Source organism: Cyanistes caeruleus, chromosome Z (assembly GCF_971803275.1).
Source record: "Cyanistes caeruleus chromosome Z, bCyaCae1.hap1.1, whole genome shotgun sequence".
Lineage (NCBI taxonomy): Eukaryota > Metazoa > Chordata > Aves > Passeriformes > Paridae > Cyanistes > Cyanistes caeruleus.
Window position 1 is genome coordinate 11,463,847 of NC_141732.1, and position 23,203 is coordinate 11,487,049.

Consider the following 23,203-nt stretch of genomic DNA (forward strand, 5'->3'; position numbering starts at 1 on the left):
CAAATTTTTATTCAGGGGATCAAATGCTTGTACAGGGAACTTTTGAGTTATTATGCTATATTATTCTAAATTTTTTTTATTGAGGATGAGCACTCATGATGGAGAAATAAAGTACTTCTCACAGAATAGAAGAGATTAAAAACTCAATCAAGAGATGTCAATACTTAATGAAAATCAATGGGGTTGAAAGTAAATGTGAATTGTAAATCAACCTCAATGAGATTTTCAGATGTTTTCTAAAAACTTCTTACTTCTTGATCCCAAATATCAATATTTAAGATTCATTTTAAAATACACTTTTCAGAGTTACCCAGCTCATAATCTGGGCAACCTTGATGAAGAATTTACCACCCATTTTAATGATACACAGATGTTTTCTGACATAGCAGAGAGGATTTGATCACTTGCTGATCAGAAAAATACATTTTAATACTTCTCAAGCATTGTGTTGACCAGTTACACATTTTAAAATGCCTTGGTTTTAACCGTCCTATTTACTATTATTTTCTTTGTAAAGTGGGTTGAAAGATGTATTTTCAAAGACTTTTATGACTACAAATGCAAACATCCTTCCTACTGATCACAGAATTATAGAATAGAAACAAAGAACCATCTAGGTTGGAAATTACATCTAAGGTCATTCAGTCCTTCCTAACCTAACAGTGCCAAGTCCACCGCTCAACCATGTTCCTAAGCTCCACTTCTACACATCTTTTAAATATCTCCAGGAATGATGGCTCAACCATCTCCCTGGACAGCCTATTTCACCATTTTTTGGTGAAGAAATTTTCCTCTATCTAATTTTTTTCATTGTTATTGTCGTTGTTACAGTTGTTGTAGTATTCAGGAGCCCACAACAAAACTGACAAATCCTTTGAAAAACTAGACTCAGTCTCCTAACACCAGTTCAGCAGAATAAGGGAACCTTCTTAAATGTTAAATTCCCTGCAAGTTCTTGCTTACAACAGATTTCTGTCACAGAATAAGAGAAAACTGTTTTCATAAACAGAAAAAACTACCTGGACACTAGCACTCATTCTCTGCACAGTTACTTCATCCTTCACTTTTCTTAAACTTCTGACATTTTATGTTGGAGGCAAAGGACACATGTACAGGGAACCAAACACTAGCAAAAATCACATTTGTTGAAAACCAGGTTCTTTTCTCCTTTTATAAAAAAATAGTTTGTCATTTTCTTTACAACATCTGATTTATAATTTGTCTTAATTAGCACTGATACAGTATTTTTAGAAGTTGTCAAATTTCAATGCTCTTTTATATCCAAGTGTCGCATTATACTAGGAATAGCGATAAGCACGACATGACTCCCTTAGCTGCATTGTCCAAGAGAGCAAAGTTAATGTCATGGAGTTACTTTACCTTTAAGGGAGTTGGAGTTGCTGGGAAGTGCTTGGAGTCTTTTCTCCTGACCAATTATCGGTCATTGCTGGGAATTGACAGCAGTTTAGGCCATTGAAAAGTGGGATCAACTTGTGAACCCTACCTTAAAATGTAAAAGCAGAGCTCTCTGGGTTCTCTTTGTTTTCTGGCTGTGAAGGGTGGTGGAGCTCCAGGCCTCCCGTCCCTGCCCAGGCCATGCGGCCGGGCGGGGATGGGGCCGGGCCTGCCACGTCTCCCGGCAGGGAGATGGGGGGGCCTGGGGAAGGTTTTCCCCGGGCCAGGCCAGGCTGAGCCGATCTCTGGCTCGGCTGCAGGTTTTGCTGTAACTACATTCACTAGAAACTGCCGAGTGAAGAAAGAGAGAGGCCCTGGACTTGCAGCGGGTTGGAGCAGCGACTACACGCTCCAGAACAGCCATGAGGAACTTTCCATCACAGACGGCTCCAGCTCCTGTTCGGCAGAGATCACCGAACCATCTACAAAAGCCTGGGCAAGATTTTAACTCTTTCATTACCCAGATGAGACTTGCGGATTAATCTTTTTATCCAGAGAGAGAGAGAGAGAGATCAACATGAAAAGAGACTTTATAAACTACCAGTGACAGGAAAGAAAAGAAGCTTCAGGAAAGGTAGAGAATTAAGAAGATGCTTTAATTAAGCTGAAATATCTCCCTGTTAAAACTATGGAGATGGACAATGAAGTCCTGAAAAGAACTCCTTTAATTCATGATATAGGATCTAGAGAGGAATAGTGTTCAAAGTGTAAATTTGAGTAAAGAGTAATTATAGTATAGTGAAGTACTGGGAGATTAAAAGCCTTGAGAGGCCATGAGAAAACTGTTGAGAGATTTGAAGCCCTGAGAGGCCATGAGAAAACTGTTTTCTGGTGAAGCTCACAGAAACAGATGAAGAAGACTTTTTTTGCCTTTGAATAACTTATCCTTAAAAATGCTATCTCTAGACTCATGGCCCATACACACTTCAGAGTGATGTGAAAATGGGAAGAGTGAACTCTAATAATAGCAGCTCTGGACAGCTGACATTAGGGCAATAGAAAACTATAACAAAAATAGTTTTCTTGTGAGAAACTCCATAAATTAACAGGAAGAAACTTCTGTTTCTCTATAAAGACTGGTAAAAAGACTAGCAAGAATTGGGACTGTTTTAACCATCAGAGTTCCAGAGTTTTTGTCTCTGTTGTTATGTGAACAAGGGAATAGTGGGTAGATAGGGGATGGAAAGGTTTTTTCTGGAAGTTTATTCTGGTGTTCTTATTATTGTGGTTTGTCAATAAACTTTCTTTTTTTTCCCCTTTTAAGTTGTATGCCTGTTTTGCTCTTGTTCTAATCCATATCTCACAGCAAGAAGTAAGTATTTTCTTAGTTATTGGTTTAAAACCACGACATTTTTTTATTCTTGATCTCCTTTTACACACATGTTCAAGAAGGTCCAAGAGGTAAAACTCTCATTGGTCATTAAAGCAACACATCCACCATCACTGGTTAAGTGGAACACCACCCCTTGACTGTTTCCTAAACACCACCTGCTAAGATTGTTGTCCTTTAGCAAGGACTGTTTGGATTCTTTCTCATGCTTTCTCAGGCCAGACTGAGAAGCCTGTGTGACTTAGTTTCACACAGGCTCTGTTCCGTGCTTTCTTTTTGCATCCACATCTAAGCAGTACAAATCTTCCTGATTGATATCGCTAAGTCTAAAATATTTCTCTCACATTTTACAAATCCTTTCAATTTGGCCTGCCTTTTAGAAGGAAATACATTGTACCAGATAGCATGTGTTTTTCACATTTTTTCAGAATAGAAAAAGCATCAGAATCTATTCTATGCAGCCATTGAATTGATTGGCGTAAGAGAATGACAGTAATGATGCTGAAAGCTGGAATAGTTCTTAGAAATGCAATCAAACTAATGAGCAAAAACATATGAGCCTCAAAATCAAGAGAACTGAGTGAGTTCACGTCACAAATATCATTCAGTTGAAAAGCAGCACTAGTCTCAATAAAGTGGATATAATTTGACATCATTCCTTTTTTGTGGATTAAATTCATGGAACACACATATGCTTATGCCTTTTTACACCTCTTCCAGACTCCTCCCAAAACCAGAAATGTCCCTTGAGGCATATTTTAATTGTTAGTCAATATGATATTACACTAATATTTAATTGTGATATTTTCACTTCCTGTAATTAGGACAGCTAAAAATTTGCTTGATTTCAGCAAGAAGAAATATAAAAAAAAAAAAAAGTATCTCAAAACAAACAAAGTCTAATCCATTACAAACAGATGATAAATAATTTTTTTTTTTTCCTTTTTCTTTCCTCAAGCTCCATGCATGTACAGAGCACTTAGGAGGGGTTTTTTTCTGTGTTAACAGTGCCATCTAACAAGTCATATTTCCTCTGCTGAGAATGCTCATTCTCTTCCCATGCAGAGCTGAAAGCAATGTCTCCCACAGGGGCTGGTAAAAATGCTGGCAGACTTATGATGTGTGTTTTGTACACATCAGCTCACAGAACTGGAAAGATGCACCCCTGAGATCAGCTCATATTTTTCTGCAATCCACTTGAAGTTTCAAAAAAATTGCTTCTCTCCATTTCTTTTCCATCTCCTCTACGTAATGACCTTATGGACACCCAAGTATATTTAGACTCTATAATTGTGAATTAATCCCACATCTTGATACAAATAATTGGCATTATTCTTGTGGTCTTTACTAATAACAGATAAATACAAAGGACAGTATTTTGGAATACAGTTAGGCTCCAAAGGAATTACTTGTTTTCCTCTTTACCCAATCATTAAAATCACTGAAGAACAACAAAGTTGACATTATAAAACTGTGCAAATAGTAGACAACTACTATGGTTGGATGATTACAAGAGAAGGATCTTTCCCAGTACTTTATTTCCCCATACAAAAAGGGACAAACAGGGAGGAGCACATAAAAATGAACCATTGAGGCATTACTTCAAAGAATATCACTGGACTGAAAATCTGTCCCTAGGATCTCTGCTGCCATGGGTAGAAATTGAAAGCACACTAGTGTTATGTGGTTGGTCTATCAGGTACTTAGAAGAGACAGAATAATCAACAGAGTGGCAGAGTTTTTTTGGTGGTGGTGCTTGGGTCGGTTTTATTTAATTTTGTGTTTGAAATTTTTTTGCTTGGTTGGTTGATGTTTTTGTTTGTGTGCAGGGCTTTTTTATTGCATTTTTTGTGTCTCAGCAAGGCTGTTTCTGGTGAGCAGAGATCAGAAGAAATATCATCTGTGTTTTTTTCCCTTACTTGTGAGAAATTAGGTAAAATGTTTAAAGGGAAGTACAGCATTTTGAGCAGATTGAAATATAGATGAGAAGATTTTTGATTTTTTTGCTAAAGCTACATAGTAACTTTCCAGAAGGAAGTATAATATTCCAAATAGAGAACTGCGAGACAGCAGATTAATGTGGGTTTAATAACCAGAAAAGATTGCATGTTGTATCTGTGCAGAGAAGGCCAAGATTTCCTATTAGGGTTTTGAGAAAGTTCTTTCAATGTGACACAAGACCTTTCTAGCTCTAGAATCCCTCAGATATGTTTTATTCCTCAGAAATAAAAGTTAAAAAGACAGAATATATTGAAAAGTAGTGCTGAGTTCAATCTGTAGGTCTTTAAGGTTTTATAATGTACTATTTGCATAATAGAGAACACTTGTTGACACTGTCAGGACTCAGTTATAAATAGTTCATGGAATCTAAAATATAATTGCAAATTCTGTATACTCTAAGGTCTGAAATGATGATGATTAAGATAATTAAGGGGAGAATCCAGCTTGAAGAAAACAGAGCAGTTACATCATATGACTCCAGGAAACAAAGAAAACCCCTCATATTTAACATTTCAGAAAAAGGTAATTCAGCCAATTTCCGGAATTAAACATTATCTTTAGAGCTTTACAGCTGCATGAACATGATGAATTATGTAAGTGTTTATTAAACTCAATGTAAGATGCAATAGGGATGATAAAGTCCATACACAGAAAAATACAACTTTCCAGTAAAAAATATTGTCTAACCTCTTAAAATCGGGTTTTGAAGTTAAGTAATTTTTTCATACTAGTTTAAGTATTATCTGCAGGGAGATTATAGAAAATCATAGTATATTAATTTTTTGAAGGCTAAGTGCACTACTTTTTTCCTCACAGTATATAATAATTACTGTTGACACTTCAGTGGGGATTTTAGGGATATTTCCAGGTTACAAAGAGACACGAGCAGTTGATGGTTACTAGAGAGGTATTTCTTGTACAAAAGCATCAGTCTCATAGGCAAAGAGTTTAGAAAGTTACAGTCCTTACTAAAGCTTTGGCATAAAGTCCTGAGTTCTGAGCAGCAGCTCTCTGGTACAAACTCCCAAAGTTTGGGGCAGCAGCTTCTCAGCATGGAGTTTTGTTGTCCTTGTTGTCCTGAGCCACAGAAGCAGTTGGTGATGATGATGGAGCTGCTGTTCTTCTTCTTTGGACGTTTTTTTCGATCTTCAACACAGGGGATTAAATTCATAAATCATCCAATCAGCTAAAAACACACTTCTAAAACAATGCGTTCTACACCAATCTGAACTTAGTTCTAACATGTGAAAACAACGTTCTTTTTACTTAAATCTTATGTATAGAGTATTATCTGTTTACGTGAATAATCCTATCTGTTCTATCCAAGAATGCAAACTGTATTTTCATTATGTCTAGGGCTAAGTTAAATCTGTGAAAGGTATTATCACTGAACTGGGTAATAAGGCTTTTCACTAGCTAACACAGACTCTTAGGGCAATTAAGCTATATTTTTACCTACTTAAAACCAAAACTTATCCTTTTACTTTATATCTATGGTTTAATATATTTAAATTCTTTTCTCTCTATGTGGAGCTCAGAGAGGCCCGTATTTTGGATTCCAACAAATTATAAAATATATATATATTATATACTATATACTATATATTATATGTTATATATGTTATATGTTATATGTTATATATTACATGCTATATATTACATGCTATATGTTATATATATTGCATATTATATATAATTACATAAAGTATAAAATTAAATGTTATTTCAATACTGTGGAAAACTGAACATCTGAAAAGTTAAATAAAATAGATAATAAATCCTTGTATGTTTTGAGAGAAATTTGGAAACTTTAACTTCCTTTGCTCTTTGGCCTACAGATCTAATGCCACAAAAGGATCAGCATCTGTGAGAGGTTTAACGTGAGTTTGTAGGTAACTCCTTCAATTAACTGCCCTGCAAGAGCTTAATTCTCTTCTACAGTACAGAATCGTGCAATGCAGATCGAGCTGTTGGAACATGAGGCAGCAAATAGAACCTCTGGAGACTGGGTTGAGGGAAGGCCTCTCTCCCACAGGTCTTCACAACTATACGTTAATGTACTGTTTATTTCCTGTTGCAGCGTGTTTCTTGTTAATGGTATGCTCTATTATTACCTAAGTTGATGGTTTGGTCCAAATGAGACCCATCCACCCCATGTTGTCAATCTACCCTGAGTCTCCTGTCAATCTGTCTTAGGCCCACTGCATGCTTGGAATTCCACTTCGGAAATCCCCTAAACTTTGACACTTGATTAGTCCATGTGACCCAACTTTCCCCCCTACCTCCCTCATTGGATGATGACTTTGTGAACCCTGCCTTCTACCCTCCCCAGGATATCTCTGATTAGCTGATGCTTTGTACCCTCCCTTTGAACTGCCTCCCTATTTCAGGTGTTGCACGCTCGCATTTTCTGTCTTTTGCCCCCAAGATTCCCCAGAGCATAAATCCTCTGTTATCCCATGCAAAAGACCTCCCTCTCGTCCTTGTCTCCTCAGAGCGCAGACTGACAGCCAAAAAGCCTTAGAGCAAGTGCTCTAGTCACACCTCGGGTCATCCTGCTCCTGGGGTGTGACCCACTCCTGTCGCAGGCTGAAGGGATAGAGACAGATAAGCTCCGGTGAGATGCGATAATTTTCCCATTGGTTTATCAAGCTGATGCCACCCTAGTTCAATCCCTGTTTACCTTGTATGTAAACTCCCTAGAATGTTCTCTCTCCTGATCCCCATTGGCCCCAGTGTGGCGCAAACCTCCACCCGTTGTCCTACTGGTTGTTCCTGTCCCTACCTCTGACTCTGCGCAACTTCTACCCATTCCAACTGGACCCTGGCCCTCTGAGCTGCCCCCTCTTACCCATATATAACCCTGGACACTCATCCTGTGTTTGTTCTTGTCCCTGGACCCGCCTCGAGGCAGTAAAGCTTTTGGGTACCCAAACAAGAACCCATCCCATTGACATCCTTCTCATCAGCTTTCTAGTGGCACAGACCCAAATGTGCAGGCAGCCTTAGAGGCCTGGGCCTAGCACACTGTCACAGTTAGGTTTTTTGGGGGGGAGGTTTTGTGAGTTTTCTCCAGGATATTTTATATCATGGCTATGCCTGCTAGTATTGAAATACTTAAGGCTATGTCACCAATTCCATTATAATCCTCTTATTTTTATAACTTTTTGATTCAGCTGTAAAATTTTAGTTTGTGTATAAAGTTGGAACAGGAGGTTTCATCCTTATAATAGACTATTTGGTTTGGTTTGGTTTTGCTTTTATAATTAACCTTAAAGCCAGGTAATTTGATTATTTTAAAGGTACAATGGTCTGTCAAAATACAAAAAAGCCATGTATTGTATGTCCACATGTTTTGGTCTTATATACTTGTGTATATAAGAGTGCATAGCTTATTCATCTATCATATGGCAAAAGCCACATGCTGATATATCTGCTAAGTACAAATAAATGCTGAGACACTCTCTTTCATTTGAAACACTGCCTACTTAATTACTATTACAAATTGGATTTTTATTTACTTCAGAACACTTAAAATGTCATTCTCTTATTCTTTTAAACTTGTTTAAAATCTGAATTGCCACTACTTTTGGCTTTTGATCACCTTATAAACCCCTGCTATAAACAGAACATTTTTTAATCACCTTCTGGAGAAGCTTGGATGCACATTTACTCTTATGTCCTTGGGTAAATAGTTTTTGCCATTCACCTCATTGAGACTGTAAAGCTTCAGATCCCTACCTTTACAGAGAAATAGGTTACAAAAAATATTAAATGTGACAAGAAACAATGTCTCAGAGCATAGTGCTATATAACACCAAGGTTCTGAGTTCAATCCCTGCATGGGCCATTTACTTAACAGTTGGACTTGATGATCCTTGTGAATTGCTTCAAACTCAGAATATTCTGTAAATCTGTGATATTTTCACCAAAATATCCAAGGGTGCTTTCTATCTTAATAGTTTACACTAGTGAAGTTCAGTAGTGGAAGCTATTTCCATAATTAGAACAAAAAAAGTTTCACAAACACCGTAAATGTTATTTACTATAAAACCAAGTGTATTGTAAATTATATCTTGTTACGAAAAACCCTCAAACTAAAAATGGAGTGATGCAAGGGATTTGTTTTGATTTTTGACAGCTTTTCACTTTCAGGACTTTAAAACCCCTGTAAATGGAACAGTTCACATTTGGTATGGAGGACAAATAATTCAAAATGATAGTTTTATTCCTCTTAAGTTATTATGTTGCATGTTTATACATGTCTTGAAATTCTCTGGCCCTACAAGTGAAAGGGCTTTAGAAAGTTATTAAATTCCCAGTGACAGAGAAGGATATAATTTCATTAATAATTTGAATTAAATCCTTGCATTCTCAAAATCTACAAGAAATATAATGTTATCACATATATGTGTTTCATCATGCTGTTAACTCACTCAGAAGACGGAACTTTCTGATTGTGAGAGGCTGCTGCTAGCAAGTACCACACATGTAGAACAAACTGCCCAGAAGCTGCTTTTCCTTAACCAAGTGCAGCCTGTGCTGAGACTCCTGCTCATTTAGTTCCCAAGCTTGAGAAATTTGCTTTCTAGGAATGCCCAGCACAGCACAAGTGGAAAGAAGTTTCTACCTCCTTGTGTAAGCCTGGTTACAGTCACTGCCTCCCAAGATAAAACTGGAGAAAAGACAAGACATGGTTCACCACATCTCAGAGAGAGGCAGGAGGTATGAGTGTAGGGACAGTTGTGTTCCAACACAAAGACACAGTCCCAGAAAGAAAACCTTAATATTTCAGGATTTGTTTTTGATGAAAGGGAAGATATACTACTCTCCAAATAATGGGGGAAATTAGAAGCAAAACCATAAGCTTCTCTTAAAAAATATTTCAGCTATTCTCTCCTGCTTGCTTAAGGAGGCATATGACTAATGAAGAGCTATGCTGTTACAAAACACGTGTAACAGCGTAACAGTACATCTTAGAAACAATATTGAAAGAGTGGAATAAGAGGTTTGCTATAAAATAAAGCTTAAAATTTTTCTCAATTCAGAATAACATCTCTTGATGTTATTCTCAAGCTAATAGGAATAAAGAAAATCAAAAGCATGTTGGCTTTAATGATGTTGAACATTAAGAAAAAAACCCCATGTTTTCTTTATTTTTCCCCCAATTTTATGTCATTAATTTGGCGGGCTTTTTATCACAGACTAATATTGACTGAAGTTTGATGACTGCTTTGGTGTGCATATCCTAAAAATGAATACAGTGAACACCAGTTTTCCCAAGACAGCTCCCCAAGAGCTCCAGAAAATAAGGTTTCTGGACATTAAATTTCCTTCCAAAATATTTTCCTCTCTATTTATTTTTCTGTGCTTCTGAACATTTAGAAAATTTGATAGTATCTAATTATGTAATTTTTGAAAATCCCAGTTTCATTGATCTTGCAATTCCACAAAACCTTTTTCCTTTGAGGCTCTCATACTCTTACAGTTTTATGGAAATATATCAGGTTACTAAAATTAGTAATATTTTCCATAGGCCATCTGGATTCCTGGTTGAAAATCTAGAGTCTTGACACCATTTAACAAATTTTATATGAGAAGAAAACATTATCTCATAATTCCCTGAGACACATACAAAAGTTAATTTTTCCCTTGTCAGGCCTGAGCACATAGTTTTTCAGGAACTTGGCAAGTGAAATTACTAGTCTGACTGCAGAAAATTCCCTGATTGTTCTATTGATAGACTCACTAGCATATTTCTATCATGCAAGAACAGAATGTAACATAAAAGGACGGCCAGAAGAAAATTTATATCAGTAACAGAATAGGTAACTAGAAGAGAACCTTTTCAGCTTTAATATTAAAGTGGACATTCAGAGTGATCCAGGTGAAGTTGACAGAATCCATATGAGAAATGTGGACTTATCTCCACAGTAATGCTGTGGGTCTTGTTTAAAGTTATTTTGGTTTTTAACTTTAAAAAAATAGTCTCATATTGTGTCTAAACCTTATCTGAAAGGGCAGAAAATGTTCCCATGAGTTCCTGGGTTATAGTGATTCAAGAACTTAGCCATGCAATGGTCTTATCTGTGCTACTGTTTTCAGAGAAATGCTTCATAAAGGGGGAGTCCACCAGGCTAACAGAGTGCTTGTGAGTGAAAATATTTCCTATATAAAGACATCTATGAAAGTCATAGGAAAGATAAATTTGCCTAATATAGAACTACAGAGGAAATCAAATCTATCTGGAGGGGTATGGTAAGTGAATTTTGGAGAATTCTTTAGGAAGGATTGAAGCAAGTAAAGGAAACTCATAAAATGTAATGACTGTTCACCTTTGAATATCATATTATTTTTGAAGTTTTAAGTAAGAGATATATGGGTGTCAGTAATATGATAATTCTACACTAACAATAAAAGGAACCCCATGATATTTACTTGATGATTATTTGACTTATTTAAACTGATTTTAATTAAAAAAATATGTTTTCACACATATTTCTCCATGTATATATGTACTTATGAATTAATGATACATACAATATGGGTTACTGATTGTTCTATAATAGTTATGGCTGATGAGACAAGTCTTGAATGTTTTCTCCCAATTTGAACAGAATTTTTAGAAAAAAAAAACCAAAATTAAACTGAAGGATAGAGGAAGGCAGCAACAAAAAATAACAAGGAAAGGCAGCATATTGAAGAAATTTAATTTGACCTAAAAAAAAAGCAGAAAGTAGACTAATCTACCACATTAACTTCACAGGAGACTTAGCATATAAATCTGAAAGACAAGCATTTTACTGGTTACTGAAATTTAACCAGTAAAAATATTTACACTAGTTGTTTTAAGTTAAACATCAATTTACATGGTAACAATCTTTCTGAACTTCCACTCAAAACAATATGTTAGAGGTTATTAAGTGAAAAAGTAATTTTTATTCAATCTTCCTCTTTCTTTTCATGGCTAAATTCAGCCATTGAAAAAACACATTTCATTTTATTTTTGAGGGGTAATCTAAATTATCAAGATTGTATTTTGCCTAATAGATACGCAAAAATGTTTATGAGGATGAGACACCTTGGAGAGAATTAGCAAATAATAGCAAGGATATATCAAGTTGAACAAAAGTGAGTCAAACTCTGTAAGTTGATCAACTTTGCAGTAAAGAAGCTTGACAAAGTTAAATGAGTTGAAAATATTTAATTTGCTTTCTCTCTTAAAGACCTGCATTAAAGATATTTATGTTAGAGATCAAGCCTGTTCAAGCAAGCAAGCAGTTACAATCCTAGGTATTGGTATTGTTGATTTAATAATGTATTGCTAGTCTTCACGTTTCTTTCCAAACAAAACAGTGGAAATTTTGACTACAGAAAGCAAAATCAAGTATTCAAGTATTAAATACACCATTGTTAATAATTTCATTCCTTTTTTTGTTTAGTTTTTTTTTTTTTTTAATTAACAACTATTTAATAGAAAAAATCACAGAAAAAAAATTAAAGTAGATAATATATAGGTAAGTTTTCATTCTGAACATATAACATGTATTTACCCTTTTCTACTGTGAAATTTCACACCAATAGATCTTTCACTTCTGGAAGTCTGTTAGATATACCGCTAACACATTTGTATAGGCATACTTACAACTGATTTCAAGCTTCAGATATGTCACCTTCACAATATTCTGTTACTCAGAACTTTACTCAGGTACTAATTTTAGTCAAGAAATACTTCATATTTTCCAAACCTTCTGTTTCTTGAGCTTCCTTTTTCTTATTTACAAAATTTTCTTCTCTGTCAGATTTACCATTTCACTGTACTTAAAACTAAAGAAATTTTATCATTCCACAAAGCTAAACATTAATTCAAATATCTTTACTGATTTCAGTTAATTACATACTTAGTCCACTTTGTTTTAATCTAATCTCCAAACCATGGAGATTATATTCCACTAAGATCAGTGCACTGACATTATTCTGATGTCACCTATTTTTTCTGTTTGCATCTGACTAATCTGATTGCATTCAACTCTAAGATCTCATCTTCCTCAGCAACATATACCAGCCTAAAAAAACCATAGTTCTTTACATCTCAGTGATTGTCTGCACAGACAGAAGCATCCCAGAAATGTCTAAGTCTTGCTGCAGTCTTATCTATGTCTAATGTCTTCCTGCAGTCTACAACTGACTTAAGTGGAGCTAGTGTCTCACTCAAAAAAGTTTTTAAAATCTATTATATTAATTTTGAAATGCAGTATTTAGCATGTAGTAATATTTTTGAAAATGACAGTGTTGAAAGCATATAGGTCCCTTATTTGTCCTGATGATAGTTCTTAACTATAAATGAGCAATAATCCCAGTTTTATACTATTTCCATTGATCTCTAAAACTGTACTGAAAAATATTAAGAAGACCACAGCAACATTACCTACATACATGCTCACTCAGTATGCCTTTACATATATTATTTCAAGAAATACAGTCTAAAAAACTCTGGTAGATAAATCTGCTAGATAAAACTCCGGCTGGTAAATAATTTTAAAGAGCTACAGTGAGTGGAAAATACAAAATCTTTCTGTTTCTAGATGCCCTGCAGTATCCCAGGATTCCTTTGGTCACATTTTATTTACATGTCTTATTAGCAATAGCTTGAGATTTCAATCTGTATTACTCATTCTGTTGCCGCCTGTTAGTTTACTTTCATTAAGTCTGCTTGTTCACCTTCGTTGAGCTTAGAGTTGGTCTGCCCCAGTTACTCCCCCGCTATCCTGATATGGTTTGTCCCCAGTTGCCTGTCATTGTAAACCCCTCCCTTCTTTCCAGATTGTTTCCCATCCATCACTTTGGTCCTACCCCCAAGCCCTATCAATCTATGTACACCGCACCTTTTGTTCCGGTTCCTTCCCTGCTCATCATCCCTTGCTCGATGCCCTATTGGTTGTATGGCTATCCTCCCTCCCCCAGGTCCCTACCATTGGATTTGTGTATTGTAACCCCTTCCCACAACACCTCCCCTGCTGCCACATTATTGGTTGTTGTATGAGCCGCCCACGGGCTTTAAAACCTGGCGCACAGAGGTGCCCAGGATCTCGGCTCGGACCTTCTCCTCGAGATCCCAGCCCTGTCCCTCATCGCCTTCTCCCTGTACCTGCTGGAATAAACTTGCTCCTGGGAAATTGGAGGACTCCGAGCACTCTCTCTCCCTTCACCGCACCTCGTGTCGCCCTGCATATCATAGAGCCCAAGCCCAAAGGAGCTCTAGAGGTTCCAGGTCGAGCCACACAGTGCTCACCTGGTTCCCCACTCCTGCCGCTGACGCTTGGCACGAGCTAGCCGGGGCGTGAAGGGCCGAGCGGGCAGCGACATCATTCTAATAGTTTTACTGTGTTGTCTCCTCTCTTCAGTGCTCTTTATAACGTAAATTATATATTATAAGCTATATGTCCTTTTCATGATATATTTACTCAATTGCTTTCCTATTAGACTTCTTACAGCTTCCATAAGCTAAAATACTTCTATGGTCACAAATCTTTGTAGTAGCTGGCAACAGAGAAAATATTTTTCTACCTTTCAGTGACTGACATGTTAATATGCAGTTACTTATATATTACAAGTGAATCAAAACCAAGGACTGGACTAGAATGTTGTAAGAGAGCACCCTATGCACTAAAATGAGACTTCAGCAAGTCCATTACTAATAAACGGGAAGCAGTAAGGGGTCACTACTTATTTGCCATCTGAATTTATTTTAGGTTTTCTTTTCTCAAAAAAAGTTTATTGCCTCAGATTTAATCTAAAGACAGCCTTTTGTCTTTCAAAAATGTGAAATAATAGCAAAATTTTGTGTCTGAAATGTTCTATGTTATTGTCTGGATTTGCAACTAAGCATTTGACTTTGGACTGTTTCCTGGTCCAATTGATTTTTACAAAATGACGATAAGTGATGCTAAAGGCATAGGTGTATTTCTGTGTATCAGATACAGACATTTTAAAAAATTTTCTCCACTACTCTGCAGTTGATTACAAAACTGAGGTATGGCATGCTATACTCTTTCTCTAAAAAGAATTGGTTTCAGGTTTCCTGTAGTCTTCTAAAGTACTATTTTTTGTGCATGTTTTTGGAAACATAGGACATTCAGACCTTTTATTAAGAAAGCTGCTGTACCAACTAAATATCTGCTGTGTGTGAAATTTGTCACTATAACAATAACAATATTGTTATATATATCTATAACAATAGAAAGCCTGTGACAAACCAGAGACAATTACAGATGAAAGAACATCTATTCTATAATGGTAAATTTGTAAAGGTAACATTACTTATTACAAGGTAAATTACTTGCATAAGGAAGTGTTGTATGAGTAAAGAAAGTCCGTTTTTTTATCATGCTTGAGTTGTTCTGAGGTTTTTGTTTGGTTTTTTTTGCTGGGAGAGTTTTACTGACAACAGATTCAACTAGGCTGATGAGCACATGCCTAGGCTGAAATATGTGCTACTAAAAAATAGCTTTGGTGTTTTTTGGCGAACTACTCAATTACTTTGGGCAACTGCTAAACTAGAATATGTATAAATATATATATATATTACAAATCTAAGATAAGTGAATGAGTTCCAAGTTCCTATAAATTCTATTCCTATTTTTTACTATTAAAAAGTAGTCTTTAAAACACTACTTAAAATCTTTCTTGAAAAATACGGAAGTTATAATACTGTATTTTAGGTAGAATTTTCTTCTGAGCCACTGACATTCCTTCACAAAGCATTAAATGGAAATAAAGGCTGAAAATGTACAGGGTAAAATGAAGCAATGGAAGAAATGCGTTTCAGAGATGACAAGATTAGAAAATACTTAAGGAAATGTTTTTATTATATTCAACAGAACTGAAAAGTCAAACATATTTCCACCTTTACAGCTGTTTACAGATACCTATTCTACTAGATAATAGAGACTGTTGCAATTTAGAAAAACAGAATAATCAGTCCCTCAACTCCTTATTCAAGTCTATGCTGGAAAGCTGGAACGGGCATGAACTCTATTAAATATAAAATCTATTTATTTGTATCCATGCTATAATTTCTAAGGTCCTCCGCCTCTCTGCCACCACTGTGTGCCCCACAGCAGCCAGGGAGACAGGGGAGTTAGGTTAGCTTACCAAAGAACCTAAAAACGAGGCTCTTTCCCTTAGCTGAGATAGCAGTTGCAGCTTTATTTCTGGGGATCCTTCAGGGTGAGGTGGCAGGAGGGAAAGAGGGAGAGGTATCGATAAGCATTCCTTTTTAAAGACAGGGGGGACAGGGGTGGAGGAATTTACACAACCAATAAGGGGAACAGGGGAGAACAAGATAAGGGAAAGAAACTTACAAGTCTACATTTTCGGGGGCACATTTTTTGGGTCATATTGTTTTTCCTACCTGCATTATCCATGTTTTCTATTATTTTTTACAAGTTTTCCTGATCACACACACACCACACTTCCTTTGTTGAATCTGCAACTATCTAATTATTCTTTATCTTGATCTCTCCATTCTGCCCTTACCTGTCACGTGTATCTTTTCTGCTCCTTGTCAAGAGTCAGGCTTTGTTTGAAACATCTTTTTTCTCCCTCTCCTTGCCTTGATCCCATAACGTATCTTCCAGCACATCCTATGTTGAATGGAAACCTTTTATTTTTCAAGTTTCTTCTTCTGTTTTGCAGAAAATCTTTAATTCAAAGGGGTTTTTTATACTTCTTCTGTAACACAGTATCAGATTTATGTAAATGTCCCATAAATCTACATCTGCATGCCAGCTACTACAATGTTAATTTTTTTAACTTTGTACCACTTTGTCTGTACTCTGGAGTGTCTTTGATATTTCTGTTTAATTATCTTCCTTCTACTTGTCCATCATGTTCTGATTAATAGATTGAGTGAGGGTGAACAGTCATTTTTTCACTGGCTGACATAAAATTATCTCAGAACTCAAATAATAAAGTGCCTGCAGATTTCCAAGAGCTACTGATTGTATCAACTGTTTTCATAATTTTTCAACTACAAAAATGAAATTATTTTATGGAATTTTAAGCTGAAACATCTCTGATAAAAAGACTGTTCCAAAGAGCAAAAGCAATTGGACTAAAGGTCTAGGAGTCATCAATTTGTTTGTTCATTTTTTTTAAAAAAATTAACAGACACTGAAATAAACAGGTATGAGAATAAACAAATCACAGAAAGCAGTAAGGCATATGGTGTGTGGATACTTAGTAAGTTTTGTTAGATTTGCTTGAGATTGGATAAGAGTTTCATCTATTATACCCTATTATTCAGGAGGCTTTACCCTCCTGAACATGGTTGAATGTTATAAAGAGAATTAAGTAATAATTCAACTTTAGAAGATGAGATTGGGTTTCTTTATAAACTGTTTAGGAGAACAGTTATGTGAAGATAACCACAGTTAAAGAAGAAACTGAAATTATAAGAGCCGTATAAGCAGGAGACTAGTTCAGCACCAAAGATGAAGTCAAAGAAATATAGAAATGAGACAGATGCACTTCAGGATGATTGCATTGCTCAGTAGGGATACCGCTATTTCTGAGGCATTCATAGTGGAGAAGATGAGGAAGAAAATTTCCATAAGAAGGTTGTTGTGGCGGGCAGCAGTGGTCAGAGGGCCATGACCTTCCTGGAGAAGCGTCCTCAGAAGGACATCCTGGAGGCACAGGCACATCTGATGTCCTGAGTGACTTCAGCTCTTTGCGAAATCCTGGGTGATGAGGAAGAGATGGAGCCTTCGTATAGAGTTCCTCAGGAAGCTTTATTCAGCTTCTTCCTCAGAGGGATCCAGGGACAATGAACCCAGGGAGTCAGAGGGAGCAGGGGTTTATAGAGAAAAGACAGGGAGCAGGAAAGAGCATCAGGGCAAATCATCTGAAGGCTTAGGCGTGGAGAAAATGGGAAGGGCCAATGGGGTACAAACAATTTATATATGGAAGAAAGGCATGTTTCAGCAGGGGAGTAACCCTTTTGCTTGCCACCACTGCAAATCTACTAGCTAGGGTTTCTCACTCAATAGGAGTGTTGAAAGCTGGAGCCTAAAAGCTTTCTCTCCAGGAGAGAGTGGCAACACTGCTGCTTGGCTTACTGGCCTCCACAGAAGGCAACAAGAAAATTAAAATAAGCTGAATGTATAATAGAGTTAATTCTTCAAAGAAGGGGAACGAAAGTCATAACAGTGTTTAAAATTGTAATTAGATAACAAGAATAAAGGTCTTTATGATGTGATGCATGTGCTAGCAAAGTGATAAAATGGAAGGACCAAAATGGATAAATGGATAGAAAACAAAGACACATGCAAATTTGGCAATTGCTGAAATGAAATGCACCATCCTTTCTTTGAAAAAAAAAAAAAAAAAGCATACAGCTAAGGATTTGGTACTTCTACTACTATTCCTGGAACAATAATCAGGACTTATTAAGTATACGTGTTTACTTCTGAAAATGTCAGTTTTTCCTTTTAATTAGAATTGAGCATGAACAGAGGGACTGCTTCTAACCAGATAAAAATCAATGAGCCTCTGGCATTTATTCTGCCTAAGGATTCTCCAACCATTTATTTATCTTCTCTGCTTAAAATTAGTTTTCACTAGCCCATAAGTGATATTCTCAGATCACTTCAGAGATCTGAGTTAGACAAAGGGTTATAAGGAAAATAACTTCTCTTCTGAAGGAGCTGTCCTCCACAATGAGGTGCACTTTACTCAGCTGTAACACAGTGAATGTGTCTTAAAAGCCATTTGAAGGCCTTTTGCACTGAAAGGCCTATTTAAAAGGTATGTGACCTTTAAATTTTAAATTGACACCCTTGTCTTTGAAAAACTAATGCAATTTTACAAGGAAAGATCTTGATCACATCAGCATTTTATCTCAGGTGAAGGCACTTGTCTATTTCATTATGTCAATCACAGTAACACTACATTAAAAAAGGAATAGAGAAGGATTTTGAAAATTAAGATGCTTGCTTTGAAAGAGTGGCTGGATTCACTCAGTCACTAGCATGCTTCTAGGTCAGGAAAACATTTTTACAGATTACAGTGGAGACTTTATAGCTACCTACTGTTTTATTCTTGTCAGCTATAGACTTTTCCTTAATTACAGCAGAATGGAGAGTAGAAATGAGCAACAACATTGGAAACCTAATGTATTATAATATATGTAAACAGTTCAGCTGGCATATTAACTATATGCTAAAGATGCATATTTTGAAACTTTTGTTTCAAACTATTGTTTCATAACTATTGTTATGCAAAGGAATGAAGGAATCTTTATGTTTTGTGTAAAAAAACCCTTGATCAGTAGAACCACTGATACTAATGAATAAGCTAACGTTTTTTGCTATGCTGAGCATTGCTAATGCTATAGTTGTAGGTAATAGTTAATCTCACCTCAATAATTTCTCTGTTGTTCTGACTTAAATGTAACACATAACAGTAGTAATTCTTAAGGATTAGTTCTTCTCAAGTGCTGTGGCATTCCCCTCTGGCTGTAGGCTCGGGGAGTTCCCACTTCCCCCCGCCACAGAGAGTGCCAGCGGTGGAAGCTTTTCTCCCTCTGCCCCCCCGCTCCCTGCCGGGGGCCGGCTTTATCGTTTTTGCCGGGGTTTTCCCCCCTCCGGACATTTTTGTTTTGTTCCTGCCGGTGTCCCGCCGCGTGGATGCAGCGGGGAGCCCGAGGGGGCGGAGAGAAAGCGCCGCGGTCAGTTCCAGCAGTCAGGGCCGCTCCGCGTTTCTGCGGCCCCGACCCGGCAACACGCAGGAGACTCAGCCGGCCGCTCCCCCGAGTATAGGGCAGTGCTGCCGCCGTTTGTGCCCGTGCACTTCCGGTTCCCCGTGTTCTCTCTATAAGGGGTCGGGCAAGCCCCTCAGCGTTTCCCCTCTTTCCCCCCGCGCTCCCAAGTCCTGCGAACCCCTCCTCCGCAGGTTTACTCCCTATTGTCTAGCATTTGAAGAAGTTTATGTTTGTTATTTCTTATCTTAGCTGGTTTAATCCTGATTTGTAGATCGTTTGTAAGTTAGCTAGCTGTGAATAATAATTGGTTCTTTCCGAAACTCCCACCCTCCGAAGAAGTCCTGTTCCGAACAAGCAGCCCAGACCCACAAGCCCTTTGTTTCTTCCTGGCGTTCCCTTTGCAGTAATAAACTGTGAAAGATAACCCAGAAGGAGAGTCCCCCCTTTGGCTTCTTTACTCAGTCGATAGACTTGTGCTCAAAGTGAACTGGAATGCTCAAATCCTGATCCAAACCCAGACAGCAGCTCTGGCCAAGACTTCTCCTGGCCCCGGAGAGAGGACGAAATCTATATTTGAGCTAGCCGGAAAACTCTGGCCTCAAGAGGCGAAATATCTGTGTATAACAACCCTTGGTCATGTCAGTATGGAATCAGTGACTGGAAGTAATTTAATGTGATTAAAATGACTCCTCTCAGGTCAAACCTGTGTACCCAGTGATTCATTGCATCTGAGGGGAGGAGGATTAAGGAGCAGTAGCATAGTCTAAATGACAGGTGAGGGGGGAAATGCTGGCAGTCTAAAGGTATGTTGTCAGTCAGGTGAAGGAATGTAAAGTTATATCAGAAGGAGCAGTTGTGTTCAGTTTACAATGCTGTAGCAATAACTTGCTTCATCAACTGCAAATTTCAAGACCTAGACAAGATAAGAAAAAAATTTTATAAAATATATATTTTCCCCCTTTTGGAGTCTTTGGAGGCAGAACAAAATATTCAGCATTACACGTATATTGAAATTTATGCTTTATTCTGCTGCTACAGGTATGACTTGAATCTGACTAATACGGAAGGCTTTATTGCCCCTTTTAAAGACTACATATCAACTTTTGTTCTGATGGACAAATAATGCAGTTCTTCAGTTATTTTAGCAGATGCAAGAATGTAAATCAATGAAGTCCATATTTTACTCCATATTTTAATCCAGCATAAAATCAGTAGGAAAGAAAGGGAAAAAAAGGCAGTATGCCATTGTGACATAGCATAGCTTTCTATCAGATTGATATTGCTCTGATATTCAATATTACATTCAGTTTTGCTCCTAAGATTGTTTATCAAAGAAAGTGAAATAAAGCCTGGCAAACCATATTGGACTCACCTCAAGCAGTACCAGAAGTAAATAAAGTTGCTCGTATTTACAGACCAGAATATATAAGACAATAAAAGACTCATTGATAATTTCAAAACCCATCTGCTCTGCCTTAACTTACTGTATAATAAATGTAACTGAAATGTAACTTTGGGATAAAGCTTCATTTTCTTTATTACGTATTTTATAATGTATTCTATAGTTTCTTGGAAACAGAACATTTAAGATTTTATTGGAATATTCTGCTATATCTTATAAAAAAACCTTAATAATATATTTTAACTGAATTATAATTCACTTTAACCTAATGAAAAGTTGACTTGCCAGGTGTCAATTTAAACATTTCCAGGTATATTTATATATGTTCTTCCATATGTATAACTATAAATTAAAAATCTACATCTGCACATTAATGTGCATGTGTAGACTCTGACCTTAGGGGGATACAGCAATACGCAGGTGATTTGAAACTTCAGTTTTCCTTTGCTAAGCAAGAAAACCCTGTGCGCAGCATAGCATGTTTGAAAAAAGAAACATATAGATTCACATTTACATATAGATTCAGCAGGCCAGCATGCTTACCAGCATTCTTACACCTTCTGCAAAAGCACATTATCTTTTATCTTATCTAAGAATGTGGGTTAGTATCTAGCTGAAGTCTGTAATGTGTCAATATAACGGGACATAACTAGGAAATCCTCCCCCTGAAAAAGTAATTTCTAAAGTATATTTGACAAGCTTAGTGTGCATGTTGAATCTGTATCTGAATGCTTTACAAGGCAGAATTAATTCAGAACCTTTAGACTATTCGGAATCTCCAAGTCAGTCTGAAAAGTCTTACTTTAACAAGACTAACATAAATTAATGTCAAATATAGCAGAAAGTGAGAGTAGCAAAATACACATGGTTTTTCTGTCCCTGTAAATTATAGTAAATTGCTGGATTTCTCAGCATGTCCATGAAGCAGCATTCTGAAGGGTGCATAGCAGAAGGATCATAGAGGCAGACATTAATCTGTTTAAAGAATAGGCAATTACAAATGCATTCATTTTATGTGTATATTGGATAAAGCAAATAAAATTATTGTGACGTGAACGTTTATTAACTGCAGCTTTCATATTTGTTATGAATATATTATAGATATGTACATACAATAATCCGTAAAGATTTAATTACGTGTTTGATAAATAGAAAATTTGCACTACAATTCTTTTTTTAACTTTAGATAATTGAGGTAAATAACAATTTTCTGTGTTCATGACAATCATGTGTTACATAATTAAACACTTGTTTTAATCTTGAAATTGAGTAAAAATAGCAAAAACAATTTGTTACATAAAACAAACATAGCTATTTGGAAAACTTTCCATAAGCAGACACCCAATAATACAAAGAAGTACTGCAACAACAAATGTCACGCAAAAATGCTTATAAGAGAACTGAAAATGGCACAAGTACTAAGTGGAGTGCTGCAGTACACTTAAAAGCCTTACTGAATTATAAAGACTGCTGCTGACGACAGCTCTATTTTAAGGAACAAGCCAGTAATACTTTTTCTAGTTTTGCAGTGTTATTGGTGTATTTGGAGCTTGCACTGCTACTTGTATCCCTGGCTTTGAACTTGACTGAGTTGCATAAATGCATGCCACAGACCAATAATCTCAGACCAATAATCTTGTTTTCTTGTGTTACAGAGGAAAAACTAATATTGTGATGTTCATAATGTACCTGATACATAAAGATTCAATGTATCAAACTACAAATTCAGGGCTGTGAACTTCATAAACTCTAGTCAAACACATCCCCATATCTGAAACGGCTCCTACTGATTATTGGAACAGAGTGGAATTTTGATCCTTCATTTCCATTGGCCCCTCACATACACAAAGAAAAAACTATTTCTTTCTGTCACTGGGATGTCCTTAGCAAGTTGTACGAGGACAATTTCCATAAGAATTTCAAATTTGTCTCTCCAAAATTTAGGGTTAACCTAACCTGTGACTAATTTCCAATTTCTTTCCACTGTGGAAAGAAATTATCTGATCTCTCTACTCATCTGTGCACTGTGATACTTTCTCACCAAATTGGTCAATTATTTGTATGCCACATTAAAAGCATTCTCTAACACATGCACATTTAATCAACAATATCACAGAAATTATTCTAAAGACAGCTTTACTGATGGCATTTTAATTTGTAGAATGGTAGGCACACTAGACGGTCATCCTGATGCTGTACAAATAAAGACAAAAAAAAAAATCTGTTCCTGATCTCTTTAGTTGGCCAAAGC

General features: G+C 36.6%; 1 long non-coding RNA gene across 2 annotated transcripts; it reads right to left on the bottom strand.

Moving 5' to 3' along the window:
• Positions 1–4,108: 4,108 nt before the first annotated feature.
• LOC147648097 (uncharacterized) lies at positions 4,109–19,635 on the bottom strand. Of its 2 annotated transcripts, XR_015280563.1 has the most exons (3): positions 19,208–19,635; positions 16,325–16,431; positions 4,109–5,932 (listed from the first exon to the last, which is right to left on the bottom strand). It is a non-coding gene; the product is annotated as an uncharacterized LOC147648097 (long non-coding RNA). The 2 variants fall into 2 exon arrangements; XR_015280562.1 differs by lacking the exon at positions 4,109–5,932 and having other exon boundaries at positions 15,609–16,431.
• Between the last annotated feature and the right edge of the window lie 3,568 nt (positions 19,636–23,203).